General features: G+C 40.8%; 1 long non-coding RNA gene across 1 annotated transcript in view; it reads right to left on the reverse strand.

Annotated features, from left to right (window-relative positions):
- Positions 1 to 8672, reverse strand: part of LOC125152175 (uncharacterized) — a 59423-nt gene extending 50751 nt beyond the window's left edge. The window contains exon 1 of the long non-coding RNA XR_007147071.1: positions 8564 to 8672. This is a non-coding gene — a long non-coding RNA (uncharacterized LOC125152175). The remainder of the gene's footprint in view (positions 1 to 8563) is intronic.
- Positions 8673 to 18831: the final 10159 nt, after the last annotated feature.

Consider the following 18831-nt stretch of genomic DNA (forward strand, 5'->3'; position numbering starts at 1 on the left):
AAATCAACGAACTATGGGCTAGGGATACAGGAGTGGATACAAGCTTACATAATGCACACCTTGCTCTCAAAGGAGCAAATACATGGAAAGGCAGGGGAATGTTATGAATGGAAGAGATGATTGAATGGGCTCCCAACCATGTCAGTGGCATTATATAACTGCCAGACAGGGAGATCTTAGGGAGACTCAGTCCTTTTCCAGCTTGGTGACTAGTCTTACTTTGTGACCATGTAATCCCAGGATGCTGAGCAGAAGAGCAGGGCAGATGCTCAAAGTTACCACCTTGTATGTCTTATCCTATAGCTGTAAATTTAACTTATTTTAAACCCGAGTTAGAGACTTTTCTTCTATTTGTACTTAATTGTAACTTATGTACTTATCTTGCAAGTGTTGGTCTATCTTTCTGAACTTTAAAGGTGTTTGGTTTTGTTGTTTAACCTGATTCTACAAGAATCAGATTCTACAGTGTCAACACTCCCAGCTCTGAACCTCCCACAAATGGAATTAACATGCCTTCTAGGTCACTAATAAAAGCATTAAATGGGAATCAATCCTGGACAGGTAGCAGTGTGATAGAAATACAAGGTCAGGCTGGGAGAGTTCTGTGTCTTCCCAGAAGTCAGCACAGAGCTCAGCATCAAGCGAACATAGCGTCAAGCTTTGTGCAAGTCAGTTAATTAGTTAAGATATTTCTCCAGCTTCACACCATAGGATTTTAGAATATCCTAGCTGGAAAGGAGCTTAACAGTTCTTTAACTCAACATGTTCCCTTCATAGATTCAGAAAACAAAACCCACAGGGGAACAAATATCTACCTCAAATCGCTTACTTGGGGAATAAAAGAGATCATGGCCAAGGTTTCCTATGTTCTAATGCAGGGCACTTTCTAACACACCAAGCAGTGGACTGGCTGATCAACACTCTCCTATTATATGTGTCCAGTTATAATTGTACTACTATTGAGCCTGGGGGACCCTGTAGAAACCCCAAGCAGAGCAGAAGAAAACTTTTTCCTTCTGACTCAGAAGCCAAAATTCTCTTGGGGAATAAAGATAAATTTGCAGCTCCTTAGGCACTACATTTCTCGTAACAAGGGCAAAGACTCTAACAGAGAGCTCCAGAAGGTAGCTCTGGGGTTTCACAGTGGGGAGGCGGGGGGAGGCGGGGGGGGGGGGGGCAGGGGGAGGCAGGTATCTTCCATCATTCCCTATACATAGCAGTTGTCCCCCAAAAGAGCAACTAGACCACATCAGGGGCCTATGACCCTGTGAGCCTAAGCATTCTATCCCTGAGCCTGACCCACCATGAATTCCGCTGTCCCAAATCACAAGGAATGTTAAGTGCTATAGATTGTGGAGTGCCTCCCGAGAGCCAGCTCTCAATACTGGGGTTTTACACTCTTTATTTCAAATCCTCAGGACAACCCTGCATGCTAACTTTTATTAGCCCATTTTCCAGATGAGGAAATGAAGATCCAGAGAGGTTAAGTAACATTTCCAAGGTAATAAGTGGAGAAGTCTATATTGAAAATCATCTACCCATCTAAAGATTTAATGCAAGGCCATATATTTTTCCCAACACCAGACTGCTTGCCCCAAAATCTGTCCTAAATTATTTCAAGTTTGACCTCAACTAGCCCCCAAAGAAGTTACCCAGGAAAATATGAAGTTGGCTACTGCCCCTACATACAACCTTTCCCATATGCTGTTCCAGACTAGTCTCCCAGCGGATTCCTAACGTAGCCTACATTGGCAGCCTTTTTATGCAAGAGCTCTCTGCCCTGACTTGTTCTATTTAATAACCATTATTAAGAGTCAAAAACAATATGACTTCAAGGATACATTTAACCCATTCAATACTAAATGGGGAGCCAGAAAGGGGAGTGGAGAGGGCTCTTTTTGTTCTGTTTTTCTGATTAAAGGAATGAAGATCATGAAAATAAATAAGGTACATTTTTCTGAATACTCACAGAAATGTGTGTTTTCTGTTTTTAAATGTACAGCACACTTTTTACATAAATGAATGAATTGTTTATTTTTTCAATTTATTGTAGTATAATTTACAAAGAATAAAACACACCATTTTAAGGTGCACAATTCTGTGAATTTCGATTATACAGTTGTCATTATGGACTAAATTGTGTACCCCCAAAATTACATGTTGAAGTCCTAACCCTCAATATCATTGCATTTGGAGACAGGCCTTTAAGGAGGAAATTAGGGTTAAATGAGGTCATTCAGGTGGGACTCTAATCTAATAGGACCGGTGTCCTTATAATAAGAGGAAATGATAGAAGGGTGCCCACACAGAGAAAAGGCCATGTGAGGACACAGCAAGAAGGTGGTCATCTGAAAATTAGGAAAAGAGGCCTCAGAAGAAATCAACCCTACTGACACCTTGATCTTGAACTTCTAGGCTCCAGACCTAAGAGAAAATACATTTCCACGGCACCCTGTCTCTTGTTATTTTATGGCAGTCCTAGCCAACTAATACAGTTATGTAACCACCACCATAATCAAAATATAGAGTATTTCCATCGTTCCAAAAAGTTCTTTAATAGTCAACCCTCTTCCCCCAAGGTTGTCCTTGGCAACCACTAATCTGATTTCTGTTTCAATAGTTTTAACTTTTTCAAAATGTGGTATAAATTGAATCAAACACTGTAGCCTTTTGAGTCAGTCTTTTTTTTCACTTAACATTATGCATTGAGATCCATTTACTTTGTTTCATGGATAGTCATTTCCTTTTGATGAAGTTGTTTTGAGAGTGTCTGAGCAAGAGAAAAGAGAGAGAAAATGAGAAATAGAAAAATGGTTTTGAGGAGTACTGTGATATTGATCAAGAATAAAATATTTGAGGGGCGCCTGGGTGGCTCAGTTGGTTAAGCATCCGACTTTGGCTCAGGTCATGATCTCACTATTGGTGGGTTTGAGCCCCGCATTGGGCTCTGTGCTGACAGCTCAGAGCCTGGAGCCTGCTTCAGATTCTGTCCCCCTCTCTTTCTGCACCTCTCCCCTCGCACTGTGTCTCTCTGTCTCTTAAAAATAAAGAAATGTTTAAAAATTAAAAAAAAAAAAAAGAAGAAGGTATTTGAGGGGCACCTGGATGGCTCACTTGGTTAAGCTCTGATTTTTCATTTTGGCTCAGGTCATGGTCTCACAGTGAGATCAAGCCTGCGCTGACATTGTGAAGCCTGTTGGGGATTCTCTCTTTTCCTCTCTCTCTCTCTGCCCCTTCCCCTGCTTGTGCTTTCTCTCCCTCAAAATAAATAAACATTAAAAAAAATAAATCTTTTTGAACACTACTATATTCTATGTACTTTTTAAACCCTACATAGAGAGAAATAATTTATTATTTTTATTTTATTTTATTTTAATTTAAATTCAAGTTAGTTAACATGCAGTGTAATAATGATTTCAGGAACAGAATTTAGTGATTCATCACTTATACATAACACCCAGTGCTTATCCTAACAAGTGCCCTCCTTAATGCCTACCCCCCTCCCCCACCCAACAACCCTCAGTTTGTTCTCTGTATTTAAGATTTTCTTATGGTTTGTCTCCCTCTCTGTTTTTATCTTATTTTTACTTCCCTTCTTAAATTCCACATATGAGCAAAATCATATATTTGTCTTTCTCTGACTTATTTCACCTAGCATAATACACTCTAACTCCATCCACGTTGCTGCAAATGGCAAGGTTTCATTCTTTTTGATCACCGAGTAATATTCCATTTTGTGTGTGTGTGTGTGTGTGTGTGTGTGTGTGTGGGTGGGTGTGTACACCATATTTTCTTTATCCATTCATCAGCCAATGGACATTTGGGCTCTTTCCATACTTTGGCTATTGTGGATAGCACTGCTATAAACACTGGGGTGCAGGTGCCCCTTTGAAACAGCACACCTGTATCCCTTGGATAAATACCTAGTAGTGCAATTGTTGGGTCATAGGATAGCTCTATTTTTAAATGTTTTAAGGAACCTCCATACCATTTTCCAGAGTGGCTGCACCAGTTTGCATCCCCACCAGCAGTGCAAAAGAGATCCTCTTTCTCCGCATCCTCGCCAACATCTGTTGTTGCCTGAGTTGTTAATTTTAGCCATTATGACAGGTGTGAGGTGGTATTTCATTGTGGTTTTGACTTATAAAGAAATTATTTTTTGAAAGACTTAATTACTTGCAGACAAATACAATAAATGAATAACTGCATAATTAACTATATAAATATGATCATAATAACCCAGGGCACCTGGGTAGCTCAGTTGGTTAAGCATCTGACTCCTGATTTCAGCTAACGTCATGATCTTGCAGTTTGTGGGATCGAGCCCCAAGTCGGGCTCTGCACTGACAGCATGGAATATGCTTGGGATTCTCTCTCTCTCCCTCTCTCTCTGCCCCCCTCCTACTCTCTCTTTCTCTCTCTCTCCCTCTCTCTCCCTCTCTCTCCCTCTCTCTCCCTCTCATAAAATAAATGAACTTTAAAAAATATTATAAAAATCCTAAAAGTGTAAAGAACAATTTTAGAGAGTTTCTAATAGGAGGTCCTCACCTCATCTCGAGACTCAGGGATGGCTTCTCTGAGGCAGGGACACTTGAGCCAATTTTTTGTCCCTTATGCTCAGGCTTACGAAAGACCCATATAAACCATATATATTGTATATATACCAAATGGGTTTCCCCCTTTTTTTTTTCAAAAGGGTAAGTTTGAACCACAACAAAAACAACAAAATCTAAGACTGAGCTTTGGAAAATTGGGTGCAAAGTCTGCTTTGGAGGAATGAGTCAGACCCAGATGAGCTGGAGGAGACAGAGCTACAGATCATTTAAAACCAGAATAATCAACGGTGTGAGTCAACTTCTCATTCCCACAAGTGGATGTCATCAGCAGAACACCAGCATCATCAGAAGAAGTATAAATTAACCTCCTCTTGCCATGCGACCATGGTCCTTGTGTTTGCTTGGATGGAGAAGCAGTTAGACATAGTAATGGAATGGCCAGACACAAGATTGAGCCACTCAGTACTCTCAGCTTTGGTACTGATTGCCCCAAGGGGAAAAAACCCAAGCTCAAACTACAGGACTAATGACCTCAAACTGACGAAGCGGTTTACACTGTATTAATTTCAATGCAACATACAGTAAGAAGGAGGAACAAAAAGAGAAAAACACACAATCTAAAAACAGAGCACACACCCAAGTGTGGATGTCCAGATAGCAGGCAAATCCTAACTCTATGCTCATTCGTGCCAAGAACAGGCAGTGCCCCGTGAGTTAATGGTATATGCAAATATTTTTCCCCTTGGTGAGAAAGCCAGATAAAGATGTTGAGAATGATCAACAGGACTTTTTCTCTCTCTTTTTTTTTTTTAATGGAAGCCTGTATAAACAATGTTCTTTATTTACAGGGCATTTATGTGTTTTCTAATAATGCAGACTTCTTTGAAAACTGCCTGGTTGATCTTTCCAATTTACCCCCACTCCATGAACTAATCTCTTCAGTCTGCATCCTTGTGATGAAGGAATAACATTTTTAACTTGCTTCCTGATTTGTAAGTCCTCTGGCTGAGGAAGTCTGAAATTTCAAAGAGTTACTTAGGGATCACCAAAATGTTTGTTGTTTAAAGGTGTCTAAAAGACGAAAGATCATGGCTTATTTCAAGTACGTTTTGAAAGCCTCTCAGTTTGCCTTTTCAACGTGTTGGCATGAGTGGAGAATTGATAACAAAAGTTACTTCAAAGTGATGAAATGTATGCTTAAGTCCCAAGGAGTAAACTTAACATAATTATTGTTTGGTCTCTCCACCTTACTGTTTGAATTTCATCCTTAGTAGCAAATATTTATCGAGCCTTCCTACCATATTCAAGAGAGAAACAGATTTGACAAGACTATAGAGTCACAGTTCTTAAGCTCAGCTCCTTAAAGGGACTTCCAGTGATGATTTAATAACAATATTGTTATTAAATATCCACATCTACAGATGTGGATATAGTCCATGTGGAAGAAAATAAATCTGGTAGAACTAAAGTGGGGGGGATATGATGGACGGAAGAGAAGTACGGAAGAAAAGGGGAAACATTATATTTGCTTGAGAGTGTCAAAGAAGACCTGACGTGGGATGCGGCCTTTGAAATAGTCTCAAATGATACATTTTGAGAGATATTACTGGAAAGGCCAAGGTGAGAGGAGATGGAGTAGGAGTGTCATCTGAGGTGAAGAAACATCGGAATATTAAGTTAGGGATGTGTGGGTTTTGCTGAAACATAAGTGGCTGTGTGCACCTGTGCCCGCATGTAGGAAGAGAGGGGGTTGGGACTGGAAAGATGGGTAGGTGTTGGCTCTGTTGTGAGAGGCATCAGCGACCAGATGAGACTGATGCTCCACGCATGAGACAAGTTAAAGGATCCACAAGGTATCACATCCCCTGTCAAATTGCCAAAGACCCCTTTAAACGCCCATACGTACTCAGCTTTGGCAAAGCTCGTAAAAGCTACTGGTGGGGTTGTAAATCAGTACAACCTCTCTAGGGGGATGGGGTTGGGCATCAGCATCAAAATGTTTTGAAAAGTGCATAGCTTTTGCCTGGGTAATTTTTCTTCTAGGAATTTATTCTTTTTTTTTTTTTAAGTCTATTTATTTATTTTTAGAGAGAGAGAGAGAGCAGGGGAGGGGCAGGGAGAGAGGGAGAGAGAATCCCAAGAAGGCTCTGCTCTATCAGCACAGAGCCAGACACAGGGCTCAATCTCATGAACAGTGAGAACATGACCTGAGCCAAAATCTAGAGTCGGACACTTAACCGACTTAGCCACCCATGCATGCATCCCTAGGAATTTATTCTAAGTAAACAATAATGAATATGCCCTGGGATCTCTCTCTAAGACTACCCATTGCAGTGAATAATTAGAAATCACCTATGTCCACGTATAAGGGATGAATTTAGTAAATTATGGTCCTTCTTATAGCTGGAAAAAAAATATTATCATTAAATATCATACTGCAGAAGATAAATTAATGGGAGAATGTTCATGATAAATTGTGAAGGCTTTAAATTTGTTTTGACTATTTTACCTTCTCTCTTAGATTCTTCTCAAATGAGAAGCTAGAGGTTTTGAACTTGCCTGTGTGTCTTATCTGCATAGAAGTCCCCTGACCCATTGTTAGAGAAATAAAGCAAGTTACAAAACAGTTAAGTGTTCTACCAGCATGATTGTAAAAAATATATATAAATATATTTACGTAGGCTGAAACAATGCTTATCAAAAAGGTAGTGGTGGTGGGGTGCCTAGGTGGCTCATTTGGTTAAGCACCCAACTCTTGATTTCAGTTCAGGTCATGATCTCACGATTTGTGGGTTCGAGCCCTCTGTCGGGATCTGCAGTGTCAGTGTAGCATCAGATCCTCTCTTTCCCTCCCTCTCTCTCTCTCTCTGTCCCTCCACCACGCACACTCTCTCAAAAACAAACAATTAAAAGAAAAAAAAGGTAATAGTGGTTATCCCCAGTTGTGAAGTTAACATTTAAAAAAAAAATTACTTTCTGTTTTCTAGGGTAAAAAAAATAACTGGTGATAATATTAAACACAAGATGATACTGGAGTTATTTTTTAAGCAGGGTAATCCCCGAAGGTTGTTTGTTTTTTAGTGATTTCTGACCCTAACAGTTCTTTCTCTTCTGTAACGCTTATCAAAATGCCATGACACTCCCTTTCTCGGTTCTTCCTATGTTAACTTGTTTTATTTAAGGGTCTCATTTATTTCTTTTTAAAATGTTTATTTATTGGGGCGCCTGGGTGACTCAGTTGGTTAAGCGTCCAACTTTGGCTCAGGTGATGGTCTCACAGTTTCCTGAGCTCAAGCCCTACATTGGGCTCTGTGTTGACAGCTCAGAGCCTGGAGCCTGTTTCAGATTCTGTGTCTCCCTCCTCTCTCTGCCCCTCCCCTGCTAGAACTCTCTCTCTCTCTCTCTCAAAATTAAATAAACCTTAAATTTTTTTTTAATTAAATATTTATTTATTTATTTTGAGAGACAGAGAGTGTGTGCATTGGGGGGGGAGTGGGGGTAGGGGCAGAGAGAGAGGAAAGAGAGAATTCTAAGCAAGAATTTGAGGGGCTCCATCTCATAAACCATGAGATCCTGACCTGAGCAGACTAGATAAATATACTGTATAAATACTGTGCTAAATTCCTATGTGCAGGGGGAGGAGAGAGTGATGAAAGATTCCCAGGAGCTGGTAATGTTTTGTTTCTTCTTCTCAATGCTGGTTATAAGCTTTAGCTTCTAAAAATCTACCTAGTACACATATGTGCCCTTTTTGGGTATGTATGATATATTACATCTGAGGGTTGATGGAGGGTAGGGGAGAGGGGAAAGTGGGTGATGGGCATTGAGGAGGGCACTTGTTGGGATGAGCATTGGGTATTATATGGAAGCCAATTTGACAATAAATTATACTTTAGAAAATTAAATAAATAAATAAATAAATAAATAGATAAAAATAAAATTACAGAAAACCTTCTTAATTGAAAAAAACAATTTTTTTAAGTTCTAAATAAAATTTAAAAACCAACCTGGGACCCCTACTGCTATTCTCAAAGCAAGGATCCTTATAGTCAGACGAGTACGAAACTTGCTGAGAGGCCTGTAGGATCATTTATGTGGTTTGAGGGCATCTTCAGAGTGAAGGGAAGCAGGAAGGAGAGTGGGAAACAGGAGTGACCTATAGACTTGGAGACCAAGCTTTGTGACCTCATACTCTGAGGAGCTGCCCGGCTGGTGCACTTCAGAGAATGGGGTGGGTGACAGTTGGAAACACAGCCTCCTATTCCCAGGCATCTCACAGGAGACGTAGATCACTGAGCAGCTTACTTTTTCTCCCTGAACTTCAGCTTGACCAACCACAAAAGGAGGCTGTTTGATCTAACTAGCTGTGACCTAAAGGCTTTATTCTCACTGGCTTTCTGTTTAAGGAGACTCATAAAGGGAGCCAGTGGAGGCAGGGGAGTACTAAATACAGCAATGACTGATGGATTCATTTTTCTTACTAGAAAGCAAACATTTACAGGTCACTCTCAGGTCACCCAGAGACAGGATATAGCTGAATGATGACAAAGCCCACTTTCCAGAACAGGATGGCCACTATGTGAGCTGCGCACTTGGGGCCAGCAGAATTGGAGCCTTCTGGTCAGCCGTTACACAGCAAAATTTTGGTTCAGTTACAGCCCCGTGGGAAAGCTACGTGGTCCAGCCCATTTCCCCTCCAGACAGTGTTAGTGATCTAAGGGTCAATGTCAGAGCTCCTGCTTCTCCATCCTGGGGATTTTCCTTCTAGGATCACCATATGCCCCAGTCCTATCACCAACTTTTCTCTGCTATTTCTATACACAAAGCTGTGCGCGCACACGTGTGCAGTCTGGAGTCAACGGCCTATTGTTAAGCAAACTGATAGTTTAACTGGATGCAGCAGGACTTTTATACCAAAAGTTCCCAGGATGTGCTCTGTAGAACACCTATACTCCAGGATACTTATACAAATCCCTTGACAAAAGAGTATGTGGCCAAATATATTTGGGGAATGCTGGGTTTGGTAAAGTGTTTACTTTGGAACTTCTCAGAGCCTTTGATATGATTATGAATGTTCAAGGGGATATAAAACTCTTCACTCTTTTTTGTAGGGAATTCATGGTAATTTCTCAGGCCACCTAGTTTAGGAAAACTGGCAAATTCGTTCATTCAAACAAACATTTATGAAGTACCTACTGTGTGTCAGGTACTGTTCCAGGCACAGAGAGGATGTATCTTTCTCACGATCCTTTTCAAAACATTTTAATTCTACTGGCAAGAGACGATAACAAACCAATAAACAAGATAGCTTCAGCGTGTAGTAACAAACATATAGAGGAATAGCCAGGGACTACTTTAAGGTGTCTCTGGAGAGCTATTTGATCAGAAAGTTGACAGTAAACATGAGTCAGCCACAGGAAGAGCTATGAGGAAAGCGTTCTGGGCAAACAGAAGAGTAACTGCAAAGTCCCAAAGGCGGGAAAGACTTTGGGCTCCTCCAAGACCAGGTCAACTTCTGACCAGGCTGGTGGTGCTAGAGGGTAGTGAGGGGTGGAGACAGTGGTAAGAAATGAGGTTGGGGAAGATGCAGATATTGGATCACATAGGGCCTTGTGGGGAACAATCAGGAATTTGGATCTTAGTCTAAGGACAGTGAGAAGCCAGTAGGGGACTTTAAGCAGTGAGTTGCTGCAAAAGGAGATAGGGGAAGTAGGTGGATTAAAAACGTGTCTTGGTGGGAAAACTCTTGGCTCTAATTCCCCAGACTCCATACCTTTGAATTCTTTTTTTTTTTTTCAATTTAAGACAGAGAAAGAGAGAGAGAGACTCTGGCTCCGTGCTCAGCACAGAGCCCGACGCAGGGCTCAATTCCACAACCCTGAGATCATGATCTGAGCCGAAATCAAGAGTCAGATGCCCAACCGATTGAGCCACCCTGGAGCCCTCAAACCCTTGAATTCTAATGCTTGTTTCCCAAGCCCTCATACTCCAGCACCTGAAACTCAAATGCCAATCCCTCAGATCCCATGTCTGATGCCTGTGACCCTGATCCCTGGTGTACTAGGACCAGGTGCCCCAACACAGAAGCCTTAGCACCCAGCTGCTCTGATTCTCACATCCCAGGCCCAGCTTAGACTGAGTGTGTGGAGAGGCCTCCAAACGCCAAAGCAGAAAGTTACCCTCTGAGCTCTAGACGTACAATTCTAACTCTTCTGGAATATCACTTGAAACACCCCTCCTTGCCCGTACCAGAATAAAACAAGCCCGTGTTTTCTTCAAACCACCCCCCCCCCGCAAAAAGGAAAGAAATATGTCTTGGTGGGAGAACCTCTGGGGCTCTCTAGTTTTATTGCCTGACTACTGGTGCCTAAGCACATTATCTGTGCTATTCTTGTATTATCTTATGGCGGTTGTGAACTTCTGCCTCCTAGCTCAACTGCAAGTTCTCTCTCTGTAGGCTGTAAACAGAAAGCAAAGATCCCCTGTGGCACTTGGGTGGCCCAATCGGTTGGGCATCCAACTCTTGATTTCAGCTCTGGTCATGATCTCGCGGTTGTGAGATCAAGCTCTGAGTTGCGCTTGGTGCTGGGCATGGAGCCTACTTAAGAGTCTCTGTCTGTCTGTCTGTCTGTCTCTCTCTCAAAAATAAAAAGAAAGCAAAGATATCTGGGTATCAGAAGACCCAAGTACCAAGTCTGGGCTCACACTAAGCAGCTGTGAGAGTATTAACAAGTCACTTCACCTCTCTGGACCTCAGGCACCTCATCTGTAAAGTGGAAACAAAGGACTAAGTGATCTACTCCTAACATTCAGAGATCTACATTTTATGCCTCTCGAGTCAGGGAGGGACATAACCAGACAAATAGAGAGAGGGCAAATGGGGATCTGCCCCCATCCCTTGAGAGATAGCAAGGAAGAAAAATTAAAGGTCAAAGGTTAACCTTTATGTTGGGTTTGTCGATGATTTCTTGGATATTACACCAAAAGCATAGCAACAAAAGCAAAATTAGAGAAGCTGGACTATGTCAAACAAAAAAAGCTTCTACACAACAAAGGAAACAATCAACAGAGTGAGAAAGCAACCTACAGAATGGGGAAGAAAAACATTTGTGAACCATATATCTGGTAAATATACAAGGAACTTTTGTATACAAAATATACAAGGAACTTATACAACTAAATAGAAAAGCAACAACAACAACAATAATCGAATTTAAAAATGAGCAAAGGATTCGAATAGACATTTGGCTGAAGAAGGCATACAAATGGCCAATAGATCCATGAAAAGATGCTCAATGTCACTCATCATTGGGGAAATGCAACTCAAAACCACAATGGGGTATCACCTCATACCTGTTAGAATGGCTTTTATTTAAAAAAAAAATAAGTGTTGGCAAGTATACGGAGACACTGGAACCCCTTGTATACTGTTGGTGGGAATGCAAAATGGTGCAGCTGCTGTGGAAAACAACACAGAGTTTCCTCAAAAAATTGAAAATTAGGACTACCATATGATCCAGCAACCCCACTTCTGGGCTTTTATCCAAGTAATTGAAATGAGGTCTCAAAGAGATAGCTGCTCTCCCATGTTCAATGCAACATTATTTACAATAACCAAGATACAAAAACACCCTAAGTGTCCACTGACCAATTAATAGCTGAAGAAAGTGTGGTATGTACATTCAAGGGGATATTATTTGGCCTTGTAATAGAAGGAAATCTTGCTATCTGCGACAACAACGTGGACGAACCTAGAAGACATGATGCTAAGTGAAATAAACCAGTCACAGAAGGACAAACATGGCATGATCCCTCACCTGTGAAATATCTGAAATAGTCTAACTCAAAGAAGCAGCAAGTAAAATAGTGGTGACCAGGGACCGACGGGAGAGGGAAATGAGAGTTGCCCTTCAACAGGCATAAAGTTTTAGTTCTACAAGATGAATGAGTTCTAGAGATCTGCTGAACAACATCGTGCCTACATTTAATAATATTGTATCACATACTGAAACATTTGTTAAGAGAGTAAATCTCAAAGTGTTCTTACCACACACACACACAGACACACACGCACACAGGGCCAGGAGAAAACTTCTGGAAGTGATGGATGATATTTTATTACCTTGATTGTGGTGATGGTTTCACAGAGGCACACACATGTTCAAACCCACTACTTGTATACTTTAATTATATACATTAAATATGTGTAATATTTTTAGAGTCAAAAAAGATTAGATATTGTATTAGTTTCCTGTGGCTGGTGTAACAAATTACCATAAACTGAGTGTCTTAGAACAGAAATTTATTCTTCCACATTCCAGAGGCTAAAAGTCTGAAGTCAAGGTGTCTGCAGGGCCATTCCCTCCAAAGGCTGTAGGGGAGATTCCTTCTTGTCTCATTCTGCTTCTGGCATCTCCAGGAGGTCTTGGCTTGTGGCCAGATCACTCCAATCTCTGCCTCCCTCTGTTGGCATTTTGCCACCCCCTCTTCTGCCTCAAAACTCCCTCTGCTTCTTTCTTTCTTTTTTTTTCTTCTCTGCTTCTTTCTTATAAAAATCATTGTGATTGCATTTGGAGCCGATCTGGAAAATCTAGGCTTAGCTCCTACTCTCAAGAGCCCTAACTTAATCGTATCTTTTGCCATATATAGCAATATTCAATCTTTTACCACATAAAGCAAATATTCATAGTTTCTGGGGGTTAGGACGTGGACATATTTGAGGCGGAGCATCATTAAGCCTGCTACAGCTATCAACTACCACCCCACCCCAAATATGCCCTCATGCTATTTTCAGATATTTGTTCTTTATCTCCAGAATCCCCATACCAGCATGACTTTTTTCTCTCATTTCTCCTTCATGGAGCCCAGTAAAAGACTTTGCATAGGTAGGTAGTTTTTTTTTCTGAGGAGTACTGCTCCCAAATAGAAACTTCTGGAAACAGTGCAGTAAGAGTCTCCTGGGCACTTCCCTTACAACTCAAAGATTGGAAAATCAGGTAGATATCAGCTGACTTGTAAAGCAGCAAAAAAATGATAAGGGCTTTAGTCCCTACTCTGTACCAATCTGTTTTATGACCCTGGCTAGGCAAGTCTCTCCAGCTGTCTGGGCATTGACTTTCTACAGGGGCCTAGCACAGTTGACTTCTAGAAACTCTTACTTCTAGGGGAGAAAAAGAAAATTGTGTTCCTCTAATCATCTCAGGTTCATTGGCCGAGGCCCTGCATATTAGAGTGGGAAAGACAGATTAAGAAGAGAAAACCATACAGAAGTTTTATTAGCACACATGTATCACACATACACACGGGAGTATTCGGTGATAAGTACTGTAAAGGGGTGGTTAGAATTTTGGCTTATATAGCAGTTAACAAAAGAACAATAAATTTGTAGTGAAGAGACAGGACTGAGGTTCAGAAGGAAAAGAACTTTGAGTTTTTACGGTGGTAAATTGTGGAAAGGTAAATATGTGGGAGACACTAAGGGGGAATAAGAGCTAGTTAGGAAAGTTTCTTATGTGGATTCCTCTGGTGCCACCTGGGAGCTGATAAGAGTCTCCAGAGTTGTCTCCAGTGGTTAAGAATCATCCTGTCCTTCCTAGTAGAGAGGGGAAGGCAGAAAGTTTTCCCCGTGTTTGGTTTTTCTTAATTTCCTCTAGCTCAAAATAAACCTTATGTCAGAGTGGCATATATTTGTTTATTTCATTCTTTTTTAAAAATATAATTTATTGTCAAATTGGTTTCCATACAACAGCCAGCACTCATCCCAACAAGTGCCCTCCTCAATGCCCATCACCCACTTTCCCCTCTCCCCCACCCCCCATCAACTCTCAGTTTGTTCTCAGTGTTTAAGAGTTTCTTATAATTTGCCTCCTTCCTCTCTGTAACCACTGCCCCCCCCCCCGCCCGCTGCCCATGGTCTTCTGTTAAGTTTCTCAAGATCCACATATGAGTGAAAACATATGGTATCTGTCTTTCTCTGACTGACTTATTTCACTCAGCATAATACCCTCCAGTTCCATCCACATTGCTGCAAATGGCCAGATTTCATTCTTTCTCATTGCTAAGTAGTATTCCTCAAAAAATTAAAAATAGAGCTACCCTATGACCCAGCAATAACACTGCTAGGAATCTACCCAAGGGATACAGGAGTGCTGATGCACAGGGGCACATGTACCCCCATGTTTATAGCAGCACTTTCCACAATATCCAAATCATGGAAAGAGCCTAAATGTCCATCAACCGATGAATGAATAAAGAAGATGTGGTTTATATATACAGAGTGGCATATTTTGGAGTTGCATGCTCTGAATACCCTTCAAATTCAACATTAAATACATTCTTTCTCAGGATCCTTTGAAGCACATATTTCTTCTAAGTTACAAAGGAAAAGCATAGCTCTTTGCCCCCTCCCACTACAATTTGGAGGAACACATCTGCCCTAGATAGAAGTATTGAAGTGAGATAAAAATCTTCATTTTCCAGTCCTGGTAGCCCAGATCTGAACACTTGAGGCTTTTGCAATAAGGAGGGTCAAGTTTCAAAGATCACTATCTCTGCAGCAAGCTCCATTGCTGTTTTGGAAAAAGTTAACAAATCCTTCAGCTAACAAATGTTCTTAGGTTTAGCAACATATAGGGGTTGGATGACTGTTTCGGACTCCCACCCTCACCCTGTCCCCCTCCGTCCTCCTCCCCACATCCCAGCAGATCCTAAAGAAACCCTTCTCCGGTAAATCATTTAAATATCCAAGCTATCAATTGGAGACATTGTAACAGAGGACCAGAAAAGGCGCAAGGAAAGAAAAAAAACCGACCCTGTCCTCTTCATCACACCCCTTTGCTTAAGTTCTAAAGGAAATATATGAACTTTAGTAACCAGGGGAAAGGAAGAACATAATACTAACTGAGCACCTATTGTGTACCAGGCCTTTTCCTGGCTATCTTACCCTCACACCTACCCTGTGGAATTAGACCTGATCATCCTGTTTAAAAGATACAGACACAACAACAAGAAAGGGGGAAACAACCTAGGTGCCCATTGTCAGATGAATGGATAAACCAAATGTGGTATACACGTACACTGAAGTATTACTGAAACTTAAAAAGGAATAAATTCCGATCCAAGCTACAACATGGATGAAACATTTGGACAGGATCCTTAAGACATTATACTAAGTGAATGGAGTCAGACACAGAGGGATATTATATCATTCCACTCACATGAGGTACCTAGAATAGGCCGATTCATGGAGACAGGAGATAGAATAGAGACTATCAGGGGCTGGGAGGAAGGGAGAATAGGGGTTATTATTTAATGGTTCAAAACTTTCTGTTTGGGATGACAAACAAGTTCTGGAAATAAACAGTGGTATCGTGGCACACTGAATGCCACCAAACTATTCACTCAAAAATGGTTAAAATGGTAAAATTTATGCTATGTATATTTCACTACAATTTTTAAAAAGGACACGGAAACCATAAAGTTAACTGTCCCCAACCACACAGTTTGAGGCCAAGGTTTGAAACTCTGTCTGACATGTAATAAATTATCATGTGGAGAAAAAAATTCAGTAGATAATGGTAGGACTGATCTTCAGACAAAGCAGAAACTGCAACTGAATTACCAGTAGCCTTTCATGTCTCTTCCAAGCTAATTTCCTGACCTGTGGTTGTTTTTTTGGATGACAGCTGGGTGAGTGGAAAGAATGTTAACACATCACTCTTTGAATATTATCTAACCACATCCTCATTAAGTCTCTGCTGGGGGATGGCCTCCTCCTTGTGTCAGCCCCTAGTTCTACCTCTGTTTGAACTTTGTGAATAATTAAAGAATGAAAAGAAAAACAAATATGGCCCTGAAAGCCTTCAAATAATCGTCTCAAGGAGAGTAAATATGGTGATTCCCTTTAGCCACTGTTAGAGCATTTTGAGAAGTCACTAGACCGTAACTCTTAAGTTCATCTTTGTCTCCCAGCCCAAGTATTTGACACAATATCTGGCCCAGAGAAATATTTTGAATTTTTTTTAATTAACTGAATGAAATTTTGAAATTTCAACCCCAAACCTGCCAGGAGACATTCCATAGGACCAGCCTAGATACTGGGTAATCCAAAGTGTCTAATGGGAATCAGTGATCTAAATAAATTCTTTGGTGGCGGTGGTGGTTGTATCCCTTCTACCACCATAGCAAACAGAGATTAAGTCTCCTTTCTAGTACATATCCTAAGCATGTTTATCAAAGGATAGCTGGAGAAGGTTTAAGTACTGTATCCTTTCCTGGTAACATTAATAGCTAATGTTGACAGCCTGACATGATGTGCCTACCTAAATAATGCAATGTGGAATACCCAACATAACCTATGAAGCCTTGTATTTTTGCCTAAAATATTTATCCTGGATCTAACGAAGTCTTTAGACTTAGTCTCCAATTTATGGGAAATATACAAGGCAGGGGAACAAGTTAAACAACACCACAAACAATTAAATAATGACAGAATGTAAGACATTCCTCAAGACAACTGGCCTTACTTTAAAACATTGGTGCCATAGAAAGTAAGATGGGGAAGGGGCTGCTGTTCTAGATTATGGGAGAGTAAAGAGATATAAAATCAAAATGCACGACATGAGCTCTCAATGGATTCTGGCTTAAAAAAAAAAGAGCTATAAAATGGGCAATTAAAAACATCTGATTACGAACTGAAAATTAGGTATCAGAGAATTATTGTTTATTTTCTTATGCGTGATTCTTCTTTTTAAGGCATGCATGCTGAAGTGACAGCTTGGAGCCTGGAGCCTGTTTCAGATTCAGTGTCTCCCTCTCTCTCTGCCCCTCTCCCACTCACACGTGCATATACGGCTCTCTCTCTCTCAAAAATAAACATTAAATTTTTTCTTTAAATAAACATCAAAATTAGGGGAAAAAATAGTCAATGCTTATTAAGTGACTATTTTCCTCATCACTAAAATGAGAAGAATATTAGTACCTGTCTCATAGTGTTGTTATGGAGATTAAATGAGCTGTTAATATAAAGCTTTAGAACATTGCCTGAGGAAAACGTTCAATTATACAGCACAGATCTCTCAAGGAAAGAACATGGGGCTGTTTCAAGGCCATTTCCCGACAGGGCTGCAGTGAAGTGTTTCAGTTACAATAAATGCCAAAAAAAAAAAAAAAAAAAAAAAAAAATAAGAGACAAGCTTGGAACAAAAACCCCCACCAGGAATTCCAGATTATTTAGTGCTTTCCTTTCCTGACCCAGGACACTCATGTCCTCCTTTTCTCATTACTTAAATATTCATTAATGCAGCTACTGATATTGCTTAAAGCACCATCTTTTAGGAAGTTGTGAAATAAAATGACCTCAACCCTGCCAGAATACTGTTTAGTTTCTAATGTAGGGGTCAGCTTGCTCAGGTCTGATAGCAGGAAACAGAAGCAGTCAAGCGAAGGCACAGCACCCTGGGCCGTTTTTCCCACCTCTCTGTGGAACAGCTGTGGGATCTGGGGACATAATTTTACCTCTCTGGGCCCTTCCCTTGTGAAATGGAGAGTTTGGCCACAGAACGGATAAGGCCCTTTCCAAATGAGACTTGCTGTAACCAGAGCTTAGAAAAATCAGTTTCGCAACCAATCTGATTTTGTTCAATTATGGAATTTTTTTTAAAGAAAGTTTCTCACGCTGGGTAAATTACTTCCCTTCTAAAGTTTTATGGTTCTATTTTAAAAGTGTCCTCTGTAGCCACTCCCTGACCTGTTTTCCATCCCATCAGTCCGTTTATCTGATAATGCCTTGCGAGCTGAGGCAGGAGATTCAAGGTTCAAACAGTGGGGTGTGGGGGGCATTTTAAATTGCCAAGTCTGTCCCTCTGGCCCCAAATGGTCTAGTATGCTTAGTTCAAGTCTCAACCTTCTTCCCTTCCTCAATTTCATGTCTCATGCATTATGTGAAACTTCAACTACCTACAGGTTAGGAGTAGTCAGATTGGTGGGTGGAATGTATAAGAATTCTGCTACAACCTGTTCAGTCTCCAAAACCATATCAGCCAAAGAGCTTAGCCATCTTCAAGACAGAAAGAATGGCCAAGCCCAAGTCTTCCAAGTTCCAAGTGATGGGATTTTATTGTATTTTTTAATTTTTTTTTTAACGTTTATTCATTTTTGAGAGACAGAGAGAGAGCTCAAGCAGGGTTGGAGCAGAGAGAGAGGGAGACTCGAATCCAAAGCAGGATCCAGGCTCTGAGCTGTCAGCACAGAGCCTGACCTGGGGCTCGAACTCACA

This window comes from Prionailurus viverrinus, chromosome E1, assembly GCF_022837055.1.
Source record: "Prionailurus viverrinus isolate Anna chromosome E1, UM_Priviv_1.0, whole genome shotgun sequence".
In the NCBI taxonomy this organism is placed as follows: Eukaryota; Metazoa; Chordata; class Mammalia; order Carnivora; family Felidae; genus Prionailurus; species Prionailurus viverrinus.